The sequence below is a fragment of the Rattus norvegicus genome, unplaced genomic scaffold, assembly GCF_021556685.1.
Source record: "Rattus norvegicus strain SHRSP/BbbUtx unplaced genomic scaffold, alternate assembly SHRSP_T2T unassigned-0000084, whole genome shotgun sequence".
In the NCBI taxonomy this organism is placed as follows: domain Eukaryota; kingdom Metazoa; phylum Chordata; class Mammalia; order Rodentia; family Muridae; genus Rattus; species Rattus norvegicus.
Genome location: NW_028238817.1, coordinates 32,501 through 47,159, shown reverse-complemented (window position 1 = coordinate 47,159; position 14,659 = coordinate 32,501). Strand labels below are relative to the sequence as shown.

Here is a 14,659-nt window from a genome sequence, read left to right as displayed (position 1 = left end):
TGGAGTGGCCTGGCTTACAGAGGAGGGGCAGACATTTATCTGCCATTGCCTCCTCGGTTGAACACACAAACACACGCATGGGGGAGGGGGGAGAGACAGAGACAGAGAGAGACAGAGAGACAGAGAGAGGAAGAGAGACAGAGACAGGGAGACAGAGAGAGAGACAGACACAGAGAGAGAGAGACAGACAGACAGAGACAGAGAGACACAGAAAATTCGATCTCTCTCTCTCTCTCTCTCTCTCTCTCTCTCTCTCTCTCTCTCTCTCTCATCACAGGCTGAGCTCAGGGACAGTGAGTTCCACACTCACTCAGAGAAAAACTCTGTCTCCAGTCACCCTCACCCACACGCCTTCAAAATGATCCATTGTACTATTTTAGATTTATGTCTGAGGAGCCCCTCTCCCTCCGCCTCCTCCTGTTACGTTGTAGAAACGTTTAATCCCAAACAGGGCTTCTCTCCTACCCTGCCTTGATGATTCTGTTCCTGGATAAAAGATACACAAGCTTTATTATCTACAGGAAGCCTTAAATAGCACTAGAAGACCTGGGCAGGCAGATATCTACCCTCTAGGTTGTTAGTTTTGGGGGTTTTGTTTGTTTGTTTGTTTTTGTGTTTTTTGTTGTTGTTTTTAATTTTTTTAGATTTGTTTTTTATTTATCTGAGTATGCTGCAGTTATCTTCAGACACACCAGAAGAGATCAATCAGATCTCATTACAGATGGTTGTGAGCCACCATGTGGTTGCTGGCAATTGAACTCAGGACGTCTGGAAGAGCAGTCAGTGCTCTTAACCGCTGAGCCATCTCTCCAGCCCCTGTTGTTGTTTTTTGTTTTGGTCAAAAACCTGGATTCTCGGGGTTGGGGATTTAGCTCAGTGGTAGAGCGCTTGCCTAGCAAGCGCAAGGCCCTGGGAAGAGCAAGGTCCCCAGCTCCGGAAAAAAAGAAAAGAGGAAGAAAAAACAAACAAAACAAACAAAACAAAAAAAAACCCTCTGGATTCTCAGGAGCTGTGTGGTGTGTCCTCTTATGTTCTGGTGCCCTCTTCTGGCATGCAGACATATAGGAATCAGAGAGAGCCCACATTTTTGTCCAGGAACAAACAAACTGCCAAACTGCCAAACAAACAACAAAGGATTGTAGGTTTTGACTGGCTCTGTAGGTTTCAGAGAAAGGCAGGGCAGACCTCTGTGAGTTTGGGACTAGACTACTCTACCGAGCAAGTTCCAGGGAGGGATTCCACAGGAGCACAGTGGACTGGACAAAATTTTGACTTTGTAATTTTATTTTTTGCCCAATTGGGATTTATGATTTGATTGTCACAAAACTTATACCTTTCATTTTATTTTATTTTCGGCCAAAATTTCATTTTCAGTTTCACTTCCGATTTAACTTTTAATTTCTTGTCGCGCTTATGTTCGGATCGAGTTAATTCTCTGGGGAGCTGTGCCCTTGCCACTGGTGCTGGCAGAAGGGGATCCCGAGATCTAGAGGTTCTGTGTGGTGGGCTGTGTGGCAGAGGAAAAAAATGAAATTAAGAACATATATAAATCTATGGATTTGTATAAGGAGAAACGTATGGTATGGTGGGAAGATGTAAGGGAGAGAAAAATAAAAAATAGATAGATAGATAGATAGATAGATAGATAGATAGATAGATAGATAGATAGAGTGATTCATGCTCCCAGCCTCCTATGTACAGAGTTCCCCGAGGCGTTTTTACTCGCCAAATAAAGACTGCGGTGTTTCCCAACACACCATGTGAATGTCCGTGGCTGTCGAAATTATTTCATTTATGTTTTTCACGTTTGTCGTCCGTGTCACTTCAAGGCCATTGTGACTTCAGTCTTGTTATTGATTCATATATGCTTTCTATTTCTTTTCATTTTTCAAAACCTTTTTGTCTAAATTGTATTTGTCATTCACCTTGATTTAAACATTTATTAAAGTCCAGTTTGCCATTTATTCGTATTTACTCGTATTTTATTATTATTTTATAAATTTATTCCATCATTTCGTTTCAGTCGTCTATATTTGCCCTTCATCTCGTTCCCGCTTTTCTTTTTTTTTCTTTTTTCTTTTTTCTTTTTTCAGAGCTGGGGACTGAATCCAGGGCCTTGCATTTGCTAGGCAAGCACTCTACCACAGAGCTAAATCCCCAACCCCGTCGTTCCCACTTTATGTCTGTTAACATTTAATTGTTTTATCTCCCTTGTCCTTCTGTGTCCCTCGTCTTAATTTCTGCTTTATTGTTTTCTTTTTTTTTTAAATTTATTTATTTAACGCATGTGAGTACACTGTAGCTGTCTTCAGACACACCAGAAGAGGGCATCAGGTCTCATTACAGATGGTTGTGAGCCACCATGTGGTTGCTGGGATTTGAACTCAGGACCTCTGGGAGAGCGGTCAGTGCTCTTAACCGCTGAGCCATCTCTCCATCCCATCTGTTTTATTGTTTACATCGCACTTACTCTGTTTTTATGGCGATCTATTAACTTTTTTCCATGTCAGTCGTCGGTATCTGTTGATCACCTTGATTTTTTTTTTTTCTTTTTTCTTTTTTTCGGAGCTGGGGACCGAACCCAGGGCCTTACTCTTGCTAGGCAAGCGCTCTACCACTGAGCTAAATCCCCAACCCCGATCACCTTGATTTTTGTTTTATTGTTTATTCACATTGACTCTTTATTCATTATTATTTTTAAGTAAAATAAAATAAATAAAATTTAAATATGGTAAAAATATTTGTTAAACAGATATTAAAAGGGAGGTCTACAGCAGATTTTTAAACTAACGGGCACACACACACACACACACACACACACACACACACACACACACACACACAAATTTCTCCCAGAGGTCCTGAGTTCAATTACCAGCAACCACAAGGTGGCTGACAACCATCTGTAATGGGATCTGATGCTCTCTTCTGGTGTGTCTGAAAATAGCTACAGTGTACTCTTACGCATAAATAAAATAAATAAATCTTTAAAAAAAATAAAATAAAATATGAGGTTGGCTCTCTTTGCTCCTCTCTTTGCTCTTTTGCTCTTCCTCTCTTCCCCTCTTCCCCTTTGTCCCTTCTCTCCCCATTCCCCTCCCAAATTCTCTCCACGTGCTCATGACTGGCCTTTACTCTCTTCTTCTACCTTTCTTCTCTCATTAAACCTCTCCGTGGAGGGGGAGGGGTGTGTGTGTGAGTGGGGGGAGGGGGGAATGAGGTTGACCAGTCTTCCTGTGTAACAGAGGTTTAAAAGGAGGCTGGTCGACAAAACGTTTTTTTGTGGTTTTTATTCTCTCTCTCTCTCTCTCTCTCTCTCTCTCTCTCTCTCTCTCTCTCTCTCTTTCTCTCTCTCTTAATCAACTCGGAAGTCGATCTGCTGTCCCTTTTATTAAAAGCCAAAGTATTAAGTGGCGAGCCGATGTTTCAACTTTCACCATTCTGTTCCTTTCACCAAAAAGAGGGGGTTCTTTGGCTTTTCCTTTCCTTTTTGAAACAAAACGAAAGGAGGAGCTCGACCAGTTGGCCTAGCTTCCCTGTTCCTTTTCCCTCTTCCACGGTATGCTCGATGAAATAAAGTAAATAAATGAAGTTTCTAGTTATGTATTTGTTTGGGAGACCCGAACTCTCTCTCAAGAGAGAGTTGCATCTTCCCGCTGCCGCCCCCCCCCCCCCCACACACACACAAGGCCTCCTCCCTGTATGTGGGGGGAGGGGGAGGGGTGGACAGGAGCTAGCTGAGAGGGGGTGGGGTGGGGCGGGGCTGGAGAATATGCAGGTTCCTGAAGGTCAGTCGGGGAAGTACTGCTGCTGCCCTAGCACGCTTCAGTGCCTCTTTAGAGTTTAGAGTTTTCTAAAGTTTTCTGCCTGAAATCAGCGAGTGATGATTTCACTGTGAAATGATGTCTGATCATCGCTCTCGCTGTCCTGTCAGGGCTCCGGCTCCTGGCAAATGTCTGACTGAAGGAAACCTTAGTTAGACTCACACCCAGCTGTTTGGAAATGGTAATGGAGTTGATAGCACACCCTGGGGGAAAGAGGCAGACTCCCTTTTTGCTCACTCTCAATTCCCAGCCTCGCCCTGCCAGCTCGGGGATTTCTAAGTAAGGGTGAATCTGGACCATATATGTACAGGGTTTGGCGTTTCTGATTCATGTTTAATGTTTAGTTAAATAAAGCTTGTCAAGGGCTGGAGAGATGGCTCTCCACAGAGGTGGTTCCCCTTTTCTTAACCCGACTGGGACAGAAGTGCAAACTATCATCTACCTATCTGGGAGTGGAGTGGTTGGATACAGGGAGATGGAGCATTTGCAGTTAGTAAAGTTCTGCTGTCGGTTTTGTTTTGTTTTGTTTTGTTTTGTTTTGTTTTGTTTCCTTTCATTTTTGGATAGATTTTTTGGATAGCCTTTTTTTTTTCTTTTTAAATACAAATTTTGTTTTCTGTGCAACATTCTGATCATAGTTTCCCATCGCAAAGCTCTTTCCAGATCCTTCCTCCCCATCCACCACCCCGTACTAACCCAGGCCTGCCCTTAGATGTGGTTGATGCATACCCAGGTGAGTCTCCATTGGAGAAAGGACGATATTCCCATCTCCTATGACTGTCAATGGCAGATGACTTAAATGCCAGTGACTTCGGACTTGACTCCATTTTCCCCTCTGAGAACTGGGTTTGGATCTGTTGAACGCAGGCAGGCCCTCGGTTTTGAAACAAACAAACAAACAAACAAACAAACAAACAAACAAACACACCAAAAAATATTTAAAGCAGGCAACAACTGTCTGCACGCCAAGAGACTGTTGACTCCTCTTTGGAGCTAGTACGATGTGAAACTTGCTTAATAAAGTAGAGTCCACACAACACAAAGGGAACACTTTAACAAATTATGAAGGAGAGAGGGGGGGGTATGTTTATCTACCTCCTCTTGTTTCTCAGACCAGAGATTTCATCTTCCTCTGTCTCTCGAGTGCTGGTGGCTTTGCTGCTGGTTTGGGGGGGGGGATTGGGATAGGGATAGGAAGAGAAAAGGCTTGAGTGCTGATTTTAAAGCTCTCTCTCTCTCTCAAGCTCTCTCTCTCTAAAGCTCTCTCTCTCTCTCCCCCCCTCCTTCTCTCTCTCTTTACACACACACACACACACACACACACACACACACACACACACACACACACACTCACTCACTTCCTAGGATGAAAGAAAAGAAATGAAAAGGAAGGCACCCATGGTGATGCATGACTTTGATCTCACTTTGGTCTCAGCACTGGAGAGGAAGATAGGAAGACCTATCTAGATGCAACGTGAAGAAGGCCTATGTCAGATGAGTTAATGGCTAGGGAACTGTTAGCTGGCTAGTCTGCCATTTTGTTGCAGTTGCTAATATTATAAGGACACTTTCTCATTGGTTGTTTCTGCTGTTGCTGCCAGAATTCATTACATATTCTGTTAGGCTCTTCTGTGTGATAACACACTCAGAAACCGAACACTGTAGGAGTCAGTCTAACTGCTTTCTTTGTTGTCTAGTTACCCGCAATAATCTTGGACCTGAACTGAACACCCAGCAGCACTTCCCGCACCCACCCATGTATAAGCTTTTATAACCTGGACCACCAACACTAGAGCGACAGGGCAGACAGAGACTATTTGGAACCGGACTTCCATTTTGAGTTTTTGTTTGTGTTCTTGTTTTTTTCTCCTGTCCTGTCCTGTCCTGTCCTGTCCTGTCCTGTCCTGTCCTGTCCTCTCTGTCTGTCTGTCTGTCTGTCTGTCTGTCTGTCTGTCTGTCTGTAAATCCACACATATAGTTCTTTCCACATCTTATATCTCAAAACAAATAATGCTTGCTGTGATCCTCATTTCATTCAAGGGTACTACTCTCTAGACCAGAGGAGCCCCCTTACAATTCTCCACAGGTAGTGATGACCGGAGTGTTCAGTGCGACTAAGCAGGAATTATATGGTTGCCGCCATTATGCTTGATCTTACCGAAGGTAGGGTTGCGGGGCATGGTTGCCACGATGGCGACCAGTAGACCGTGATTGAGGAGACGGAACAATAATTAACCTACAATTCTCCCTCTCTGTCAACTGTTTCTCTGTCACTCTCTGTCTCTCTTCCCTCTTTCCCTCCCCCGTCTCTCAGACCTGAATGCCTCCTCTGTTGAACACACAAACACACGCGCCGAGAGAGCGAGAGAGCGAGAGAGCGAGAGAGCGAGAGAGCGAGAGAGCGAGAGAGCGAGAGAGCGAGAGAGCGAGAGAGCGAGAGAGAGAGAGAGAGAGAGAGAGAGAGATCTGTTAATCTGTTTGTCTCCCTCCCCTAGTTTTTCAGACAGGGTTTCTTTATGAAAAGAAAGAAACTGGTAGCTGTAGGCTGGTAGCTGCTGGCTGTTAAAGGTCTAGGTAAAACAATGTGATGGCCTAAGAGGAAAATAAAGAAACAGATACAATTAACTGTTAAGGCCTAGATGCCGTGTGAATGAGGCCTACATCAGATTGGTTAAGATAACTGTCACCTGGCTAGCCTGCCATTTTAATATTGCAAGGACGCCTTCTCATAGGTTGTTTCTGCTGTCACTGCCAGAGTTCATTACATATTCTGTTAGGTTCTGTATGACACACACTCAGAAACCAAACATTGTAGAATCCAGTGTGTCCTTGAGTGCGTGTCTACAATGCGTGCGTGCGTGCGTGCGTCTGTGCATGCGTGTGTCCATGGCCATGCTAGAGCCCACTCCAGATTTGTGTTTCAGAGATCTTTACTTATTTATTTTTCCTGCCTTGGCTTGTGTAGGCACTAAGTCACCACACTTCCCGAAAAACAAAATGAAACAAAACAAAACAAAATCCACCAACAAATGGACCAAACCCAAACCCCAAGCCAGACAAACAAATATTCCTGCCTGCCTGTCTGTCTATCAGGGCTACAACAGAGAGAAGTGGAATCTTGAATGAACAAAACTAGAATACCTAAGTCTGCCTGTTTCCCCTCTTCCCACCCTCCCCTGCCCCCCAGCCCATCCCCTAGAGCTGGTCTAGCATGTTCTCTGACCCTGGGGGTGCGGTGAACCGGCCTGCCTTGCTAAACTCTGTAGTGTATAAACTTGGTAACTCTAGAAAGCAGGAGCTGAAAATGTGCAGATAAGGTGGTGGTCGAGCTGTGTGTGTGTTGGTGTGGGAGGGAGACTGCTTCGGTAACTGCTGCTTTTCAATGTCCGGCTGAAACTCTGTGCTTATGATGTATCTTTTGGTTTATTCGATTTTACTTACTGTCTATTGGGTTTGCATTTGATTTTTATTGATTTTATTGATATTTATGTTTAACTATTTTGACCTGGCTAAATGACTGACTGACTGACTGACTGACTGACTAAGTCTACCTGGCATACAGGAGGAATTCAAGGACGAATGATTGTTTAAGTATGACAAAAATAAGTAAGTAAGTAAGTAAGTAAGTAAGTAAGTAAGTAAGTAAGGGGGTTGGGGATTTAGCTCAGTGGTAGAGCGCTTGCCTAGCAAGTGCAAGGCCCTGGGTTCTGTCCCCAGCTCCGAAAAAAAAGAAAGAAAAAAAAGTAAGTAAGTAAGTAAGTAAGTAAGTAAGTAAGTAAGTAAATAAATAAATAAATAAATAAATAAATAAATAAATAAATACGATCATTTAGAAGTAATATAGGCAGAAGGAGAACATGTGGCTGTGGATGGTCTGAGGCTTCTGGCTGCTTTTGGGTGCCTCTTCACCTTTCTGCACGTGCAAACTGAGTTTAATTAAGTTCTGTTTCCCTAGAGGCTGGGAAAGGGAGAAACAGAAGTGACCTGGAACATCAGGGCTAATGGCCGGCTGCTTCCATCTTGGTGAGGTCAGGTGTCAGCCAAGCTGGCTGCCAACCATCCACAGTTGAATCCAAAGTGCCCAAATGGGACACTATAACAAATCATGTATACAGATTTGTGTATATAGAAAACATTTTTCCTTTCTCTTCTTTTCTTTTCTTGAGAAATTCAGCTGGTCCTGATGTCTTTCCCTCGGTGTGTCCCTCTGTCATCTCTCTCTCTCTGTCTCTTTGTCTTACTGTCTCTGTCTGTCTCTGTCTGTCTCTGTCTCTGTCTCTGTCTCTGTCTCTGTCTCTCTCTCTCTCTCTCTCTCTCTCTGTGTGTGTGTGTGTGTGTGTGTGTGTGTGTTCCTTAATCTCAGCAGCACTACTCATCCAATCGATTTTTCCTCTCCCCTTGTCTCCTTCACATGGCTATTACCCCACCTTAAACAGCACTAGAAGAGCCTGGCAGGCAGATATCTACCCTCTATGCTGTCAGAATTTTTTTTTTTTTTTTTTTTTTTAAAGTCAAAACCTGGATTCTCAGGAGCCATGTGGTGTGTCCTCCTAGGTTCTGGTGCCCTCTTCTGGCATGCAGACATATAGTCAGCAGAGAGAGCTGTGTGGGTGGCCGAGGCAGGCAGAGTGGACCTCTGTGAGCTTGAGGCTAGATAAGTCTACGGAGCAAGTTCCATGACTGCCTGGGCTATACCAAAAGAAACGTACCTTGAGGCAAAACAAAACAAAGCAGAAAAGGTTCTGCTTTTATTTTACAGACATGTGTTCTCTCTAGTCCTATTGACTATAGAAGTTTGATCATGAAGTCACATTGATTTTTATTACAGAGTTTATTTGTGTGTGTGTGTGTGTGAGAGAGAGAGAGAGAGAGAGAGAGAGAGAGAGAGAGTTTTTTCTTTAATCTTCAAACATATTTTTTATTGTTTATTTATTTTATGAGCACACTGTCACTGTCTTCAACACACAAGGAGAGGATTCCATTACAGATGGTTGTGAGCCACCATGTGGTTGCTGGGATTTGAACTAAGGATCTCTGGAAGAGCAGTCAGTGCTCTTCACCGCTGAGCCGTCTCTCCAGCCCTGAAACAATATCTTGAATAAACAATAACAAAAACACTAAAACTAAGTCTGCCAGTTTTCCTCTTTCTTTCTCTCTCTCTCTCTCTCTCTCCCTCTCCCTCCCTCCCTCCCTCCCTTCCTTCTTTCTTCCTTTCTTTCTTTTTCTTCAGATAGGATTTCTTAGTGAATGATATTTATGTTGATATAAATTTTTTACGTACTTTTGACTGGCTAACTAACTAGCTAAGTCTGCCTGTCCTAAAGAAGGAGTTCCCCTGCCACAACTAAATACGTGCATAGAAAAAAAATATATAATTATTAACTTGGGATGAAACTAATGTAACAAGCAAGCAAACAAACGCACAAACAAACAAAGTAGGGATGGTGGTGCTGGGTGCCTGGTATATGGGAGATGGGAGACCTGTGGTCTAGAGCGTCCAGAGCTCTGGCCTCCATACTCTGGACTGCATTCTCTCTAGCAATCTTCCCAAAGTGGCTGTATTTAACCATGTTTTTATTTTTTAAATTGGCTCTCTCTCTCTCTCTCTCTCTCTCTCTCTCTCTCTCTCTCTCTCTCTCTTTCTCCCTCCCTCCCTCCCTCCCTCCCTCCCTCCCCCCACCACACACACAGAGGCACGTGTGAACAAGGGAATGCAAATGCACAAAATAAGTATGTTTTGATCAGAGTGAAAACAAATCACGGGAATTTTAACCATTCCACCATCATTCCACCATTCTTTTAATTTACTCTCTGTGTTTAGTCTTCCAAAGAGGGTGGCAGGTGTGTGGTTTGGTGAGTGCCGGCTGGCGGTGGCAGCGAGGAACAGAGAACAACAACAACCCCCCCCTCCCCCCCATCGGGATCGGTGGAGGGTTTTAAAAATGAGTGAGCCATTTAAAAATGGTGTGGAACTGAGGTCGCCGCCACCCTCCCCTCACGCCGGAGTTTGGACGCTCCCTTTTCCTAACTGTGCCTGTTCCTTGCTAATTGTTAACCGATTCGAGAGTGCATGTCCTTTCACTTAGAGGTGGCCTGTTTTCACCGCTCCGTCCTACTTTCCTTTTCTGGGTGCCTGAGGGGGTTGGCCCCGAGTCCATCCCGCGTTCACTGTGTTCCGGCGGGACAACCGGGACCGTTTGTGCCATTCGGGAGAAGTGGTGGGTACCTGCCCCGTTGTGCGTGGGTGAGTGTCCCCCTGAGCTAGGGAGGTCACTCTGGAGAGACGGAATGAGTGTGTGTGGCGGCGGCGGCGCGTGACAGTCTGTATTGGTTTGCTTGATCGAGATCGCTGTCGGGCGACACCTAGTGGCGACAAGTTTCCGCAACGCTCCTGTCCCCCGGTTGGTGACAAAGGACGGGGAAGTGCCTGTGGTGAGCCGGCCAGGGTGAGAGGGTGACAGGCAAGCAGGCGGGTGCGCGACGGAGACGCCGTCCTGTCTGGGGACCATCTCTAGCTAGGAGGTTGTACCTGGAGAACTTCAGGGGAGGAGGGTGGCTGTACGACCTATTGGGACACAAGGAGGGGTTGGTGGCAGCTGGATGAGGTCGACCAGAAGGCTTGGGCCCCGTCCCGGATTTTTTTTTTTTTTCCAATTTTTTTTTTTAAATTTTTTATTTTATTTTATTTTATTTTTTTTATTTCTTCCCTCCTCTCCGGTCCCAGCCAGCGGGACCATAGACACTTTTGAGGCCGAGAGGGTGCTGTGTCCCCGGCCTCCGAGCCGAGGTGGCCCGGCTAGGGGGCGCCACGGAGTTTTTTTTTTTTTTTTTCTTTTCCAGGAGTCCCTTCGGTCCCAGCCAGCGGGACCATAGACACTTTTGAGGCCGAGAGGGTGCTGTGTCCCCGGCCTCCGAGCCGAGGTGGCCCGGCTAGGGGGCGCCACGGAGTTTTTTTTTTCTTTTCCAGGAGTCCCTTCGGTCCCTGATAGCGGGAGCCTGGACCTCTGAGGCCGAGAGGGTGCTGTGTCCCCGGCCTCCGAGCCGAGGTGGCCCGGCTAGGGGGCGCCACGGAGTTTTTTTTTTTTTTTTCTTTTCCAGGAGTCCCTTCGGTCCCTGATAGCGGGAGCCTGGACCTCTGAGGCCGAGAGGGTGCTGTGTCCCCGGCCTCCGAGCCGAGGTGGCCCGGCTAGGGGGCGCCACGGAGTTTTTTTTTTTTTTTTTTCTTTTCCAGGAGTCCCTTCGGTCCCTGATAGCGGGAGCCTGGACCTCTGAGGCCGAGAGGGTGCTGTGTCCCCGGCCTCCGAGCCGAGGTGGCCCGGCTAGGGGGCGCCACGGAGTTTTTTTTTTTTTTTTTTTCTTTTCCAGGAGTCCCTTCGGTCCCTGATAGCGGGAGCCTGGACCTCTGAGGCCGAGAGGGTGCTGTGTCCCCGGCCTCCGAGCCGAGGTGGCCCGGCTAGGGGGCGCCACGGAGTTTTTTTTTTTTTTTTTCTTTTCCAGGAGTCCCTTCGGTCCCTGATAGCGGGAGCCTGGACCTCTGAGGCCGAGAGGGTGCTGTGTCCCAGGCCTCCGAGCCGAGGTGGCCCGGCTAGGTGGCGCCACGGATTTTTTTTTTTTTCTTTTCCAGGAGTCCCTTCGGTCCCTGATAGCGGGAGCCTGGACCTCTGAGGCCGAGAGGGTGCTGTGTCCCCGGCCTCCGAGCCGAGGTGTCCCGGCTAGGGGGCGCCTCCGAGACTTTATTTTTTCCAGGATCCTCCCCGGTCCCTGCCAGCGGGAGCATGGACTTCTGAGGCCGAGGGGAAGCTGTGTTCCAGGCTATCTACCATGGCCTCCTCGGTCTGTGAGCACTCAGGGTTCTAAGGTCGACCAGTTGTTCCTTTGCGGTCCGGTTCTCTTTCTACATGGGGACCTCTTGGGGACACGTCACCGAACATGACTTCCAGACGTTCCGTGTGGCCTGTCATGTTTATCCCTGTGTCTTTTACACTTTTCATCTTTGCTATCTGTCCTTATTGTACCTGGAGATATATGCTGACACGCTGTCCTTTTGACTCTTTTTGTCATTAAAGGACGTTGGAAGAGGCTTGCACCAAGGCTGTTTGCTTGTCCAGCCCTAGCTCTTTTCTTCTGCGCATGGGCCTCTTCGATGCTTGAAGCTTAGCGTCCCCCCCATGAGTACGCGCTTCCTGCTTTCCCGTGCTTGCTTGCCTGTGCTCTCTGGGGCAGCTTTATGACAACCGTCCCGCGTGTCAGGCGTTCCCGATTTCCCCGTGGTGGTTGTCGTCCGTTACCGGTAGGAGTCGTTGGTGCCGAGTGCGACTGGAAGGGTTTTCCCGTTTGGTGCTAGTGACCCCCTGGCGTGCTCCTCTGCGGCCGACCGGTTTTTTTATTTGTTTTTTTTTTTGTTTTTTTTTTTTTTGTTTTTTGGAAGGAGTTCCCGAACCTCCGCTGCTTGGTGGTGTGTCCCTTTCTTTCCTGCTGTGTGCCTCCCGAGTTGCACCTTTTCTCCTTCGAAGGGGATTTTATTTTTTTATTTTTATTTTTTTTTTATTTTTATTTTTTTTGAAGGAGTTCCCGAACCTCCGCTGCCCGTTGAGTCCCGTTCTTCCACGCCACGTGCCTCCCGAGTGCAACGCTTCCTTTTTTTTCTCGCCCTCGAGAAGGGTAAATTTTTTTTTTTTTGTGTGTGTGTGGCAGTGTTAGCGACTTCTTCCCGTGCTCTCTCTCGCTCTTCTCGCTCGTATTCCCGTCCAGTGCGTGTTAGAAAGCTCTCACGCCCGTTGTTCCCGATGCATGGCGTGTCTCGCTCCCGTTGGATCGATGTGGTGCTGCCGCGTTCTCTTCGGGCCGGGGCCTAAGCCGCGCCAGGCGAGGGACGGACATTCATGGCGAATGGTCATTCAGCGCGAATGGCGACCGCTCTTCTCGTTCTGCCAGCGGGCCCCTCGTCTCTCCTCCCCATTCCTTTGCAGGGTGGTGTGTGGAAGTCAGGGGTGCGGCTGTCCGGCACGAGCGCTGACCCGCGCACACTTGTTGCTGTGGTTCGCGGTGTCCCTGTGGACGTGTCGGGGGCGCTTGCCCCCACGCCGTTCACTGCTTCGCGGCCCTCTTCCCCCGTGCCGGGGGAAGGTGGTAGACCCGCTGCGGTGCATACCCTTCCCGAATGGTGTGTGCACGCGCCCTGCTTTGTGTGAGCCTTGCGGTGCTCCTGGAGCGTTCCGGGCTTTGACCACCAAGGTGCCCGCTTCTGAGTTGGCGGTGGCGCTTCCCGCTCCCCGGCGTGCCTCCTGTGCTCCATGGTGCTTGTGCCTTTACGCTTTCCCTTGTCCTAGTTGCCGGCTTTCTGCACGGTGACAGAAAAGGGGGGGGGTCGAGGAGTTGAGTGTGCGGTTAAAAGGCTCCTTCCGTTGGGTGAGCGCCCACCCCGTGCCTATGTTTTTGGTGCCTTCACCCGCGGGCCCTGCGCGGTTAGGGTGGTGCTGAGCGATCGCGGCTGGCCCTTTTTAAAGACCGGACTCCCTCAAGTCAAGGCTCCTCCTTTGTGTGCGCCTTGAAGAGGCCTGGCCCTCGGCGGGGACCTGTCGCAGGTCCCCCCGGTCCGCGAATGCTCAAGAAGACCCCGGAGAAAGAGACCTTTGCCGATACCGCAGACCCCCCACCAGCTGGCGCGTGGTCCTTCCCGTTCTGTCCCGCGCCTGTTGCTCGTTTCCCGTTGCGTGCACGGAGCCCTTGGCTGCTCGTCGGTGTTGGGTTCGTCCCGCCCTCAGTGAGGAATTTGCCTTCTCTAGCTATCTTCGGAAAGGGCTTTACGATCTCCGAGGGGCTTCTCCCGGATGGTCCCCTCGGCTGCCCGCCCTGACCTCAGCCTTCTGCGCGCAGCGTTTGCTCTCTCGCCTACCGCGACCCGCGCCTCCCCGCTCCGAGTACGAGGAGGGATCACGCGGGACGGGGCTCTGTCGACCTGCCGCTGTGCGGAGCTTGTGGGGGAGATTGGGTTTCTGGTGGCAGGTGGCGGGGAAGGGCCGTGCACACGCCCGCGTGCGCGGTACCCCCTCTCACCGCGAGGGGTCGTCGCGGGACGGGTGGGTTTGGAAGGGCGGCGCTGGGCTCCCGGTCCCACCCGCCTCCGTTTCCCCCGTGCCCTCCGTCGCGTGTGCGTCCCTCCCACGCGCGTCCACGTCCCGGCCACTCTCGCGGCGAGGTCGTGTCGCGTGTGGTGCGTGCCGCGTGCTCTCGGGCGTCTGCGGTTGCCGCCTCGTCCCCCCCTTCCACGGCAGCGTTCCCACGGCCGGTGGAGATCGCGGGAGCCGTCCTACCCCCCCTTCCCCCTCCGCGGGGCTCTCGAGGGTCCGTGAACCGCGGGGTTGGCCTCGCTCTCGGGGGCGGACTTCTTGTTTGGGGGAACCGGCGGTCGGCCGCGTCCGGCGCGTCGTCGGACGTTGGGACCCGCTGCCACGCGGGGGTCTTCGTCGGTTGGCGTCGGCGTCTGCCTCGGTTCTCTCTCGCGTCGGCTGGCGTCTCCTCGGGCTCCCGGGGGTTGTCCGTTGGTTTCGGGTCGGCTCGGTGCCGCGGGCGTGGCGGGACTGCTCCGGGTTGGGTGCAGTGTGATTCCCGCCGGCTTGGCTCGCGTGCCCGGTCGCCGCCCGAGCGGCCTCCCGGTCCCTTGTGAGGCGTCTCCCGCGGGGGGTGCCGCTGCGGCCGGCCCTGCCGTCGACGGTCCTCGTTCTGCCGGTTCGCTCCCCCTCCCCGCCCGCCGGCGTTCCTTTCTCTCTCGCTCCTCGTCTGGCCGACCCGCGGCCGTGCTGCCGGGCCCCTCCTCAACGGGGGGGGCAGCCGGG

General features: G+C 49.7%; 1 long non-coding RNA gene across 2 annotated transcripts in view; it reads left to right on the top strand.

Moving 5' to 3' along the window:
* Positions 1-9,743: 9,743 nt before the first annotated feature.
* The window catches only part of LOC147997654 (uncharacterized), an 18,236-nt gene continuing 13,320 nt past the window's right edge, over positions 9,744-14,659 (top strand). The window contains exon 1 of one of the 2 annotated variants that reach the window (XR_015647643.1): positions 9,744-10,042. This is a non-coding gene — a long non-coding RNA (uncharacterized LOC147997654). Of the gene's footprint in view, positions 10,069-14,659 lie in introns of both variants that reach the window. The other variant, XR_015647644.1, reaches the window with a different exon arrangement.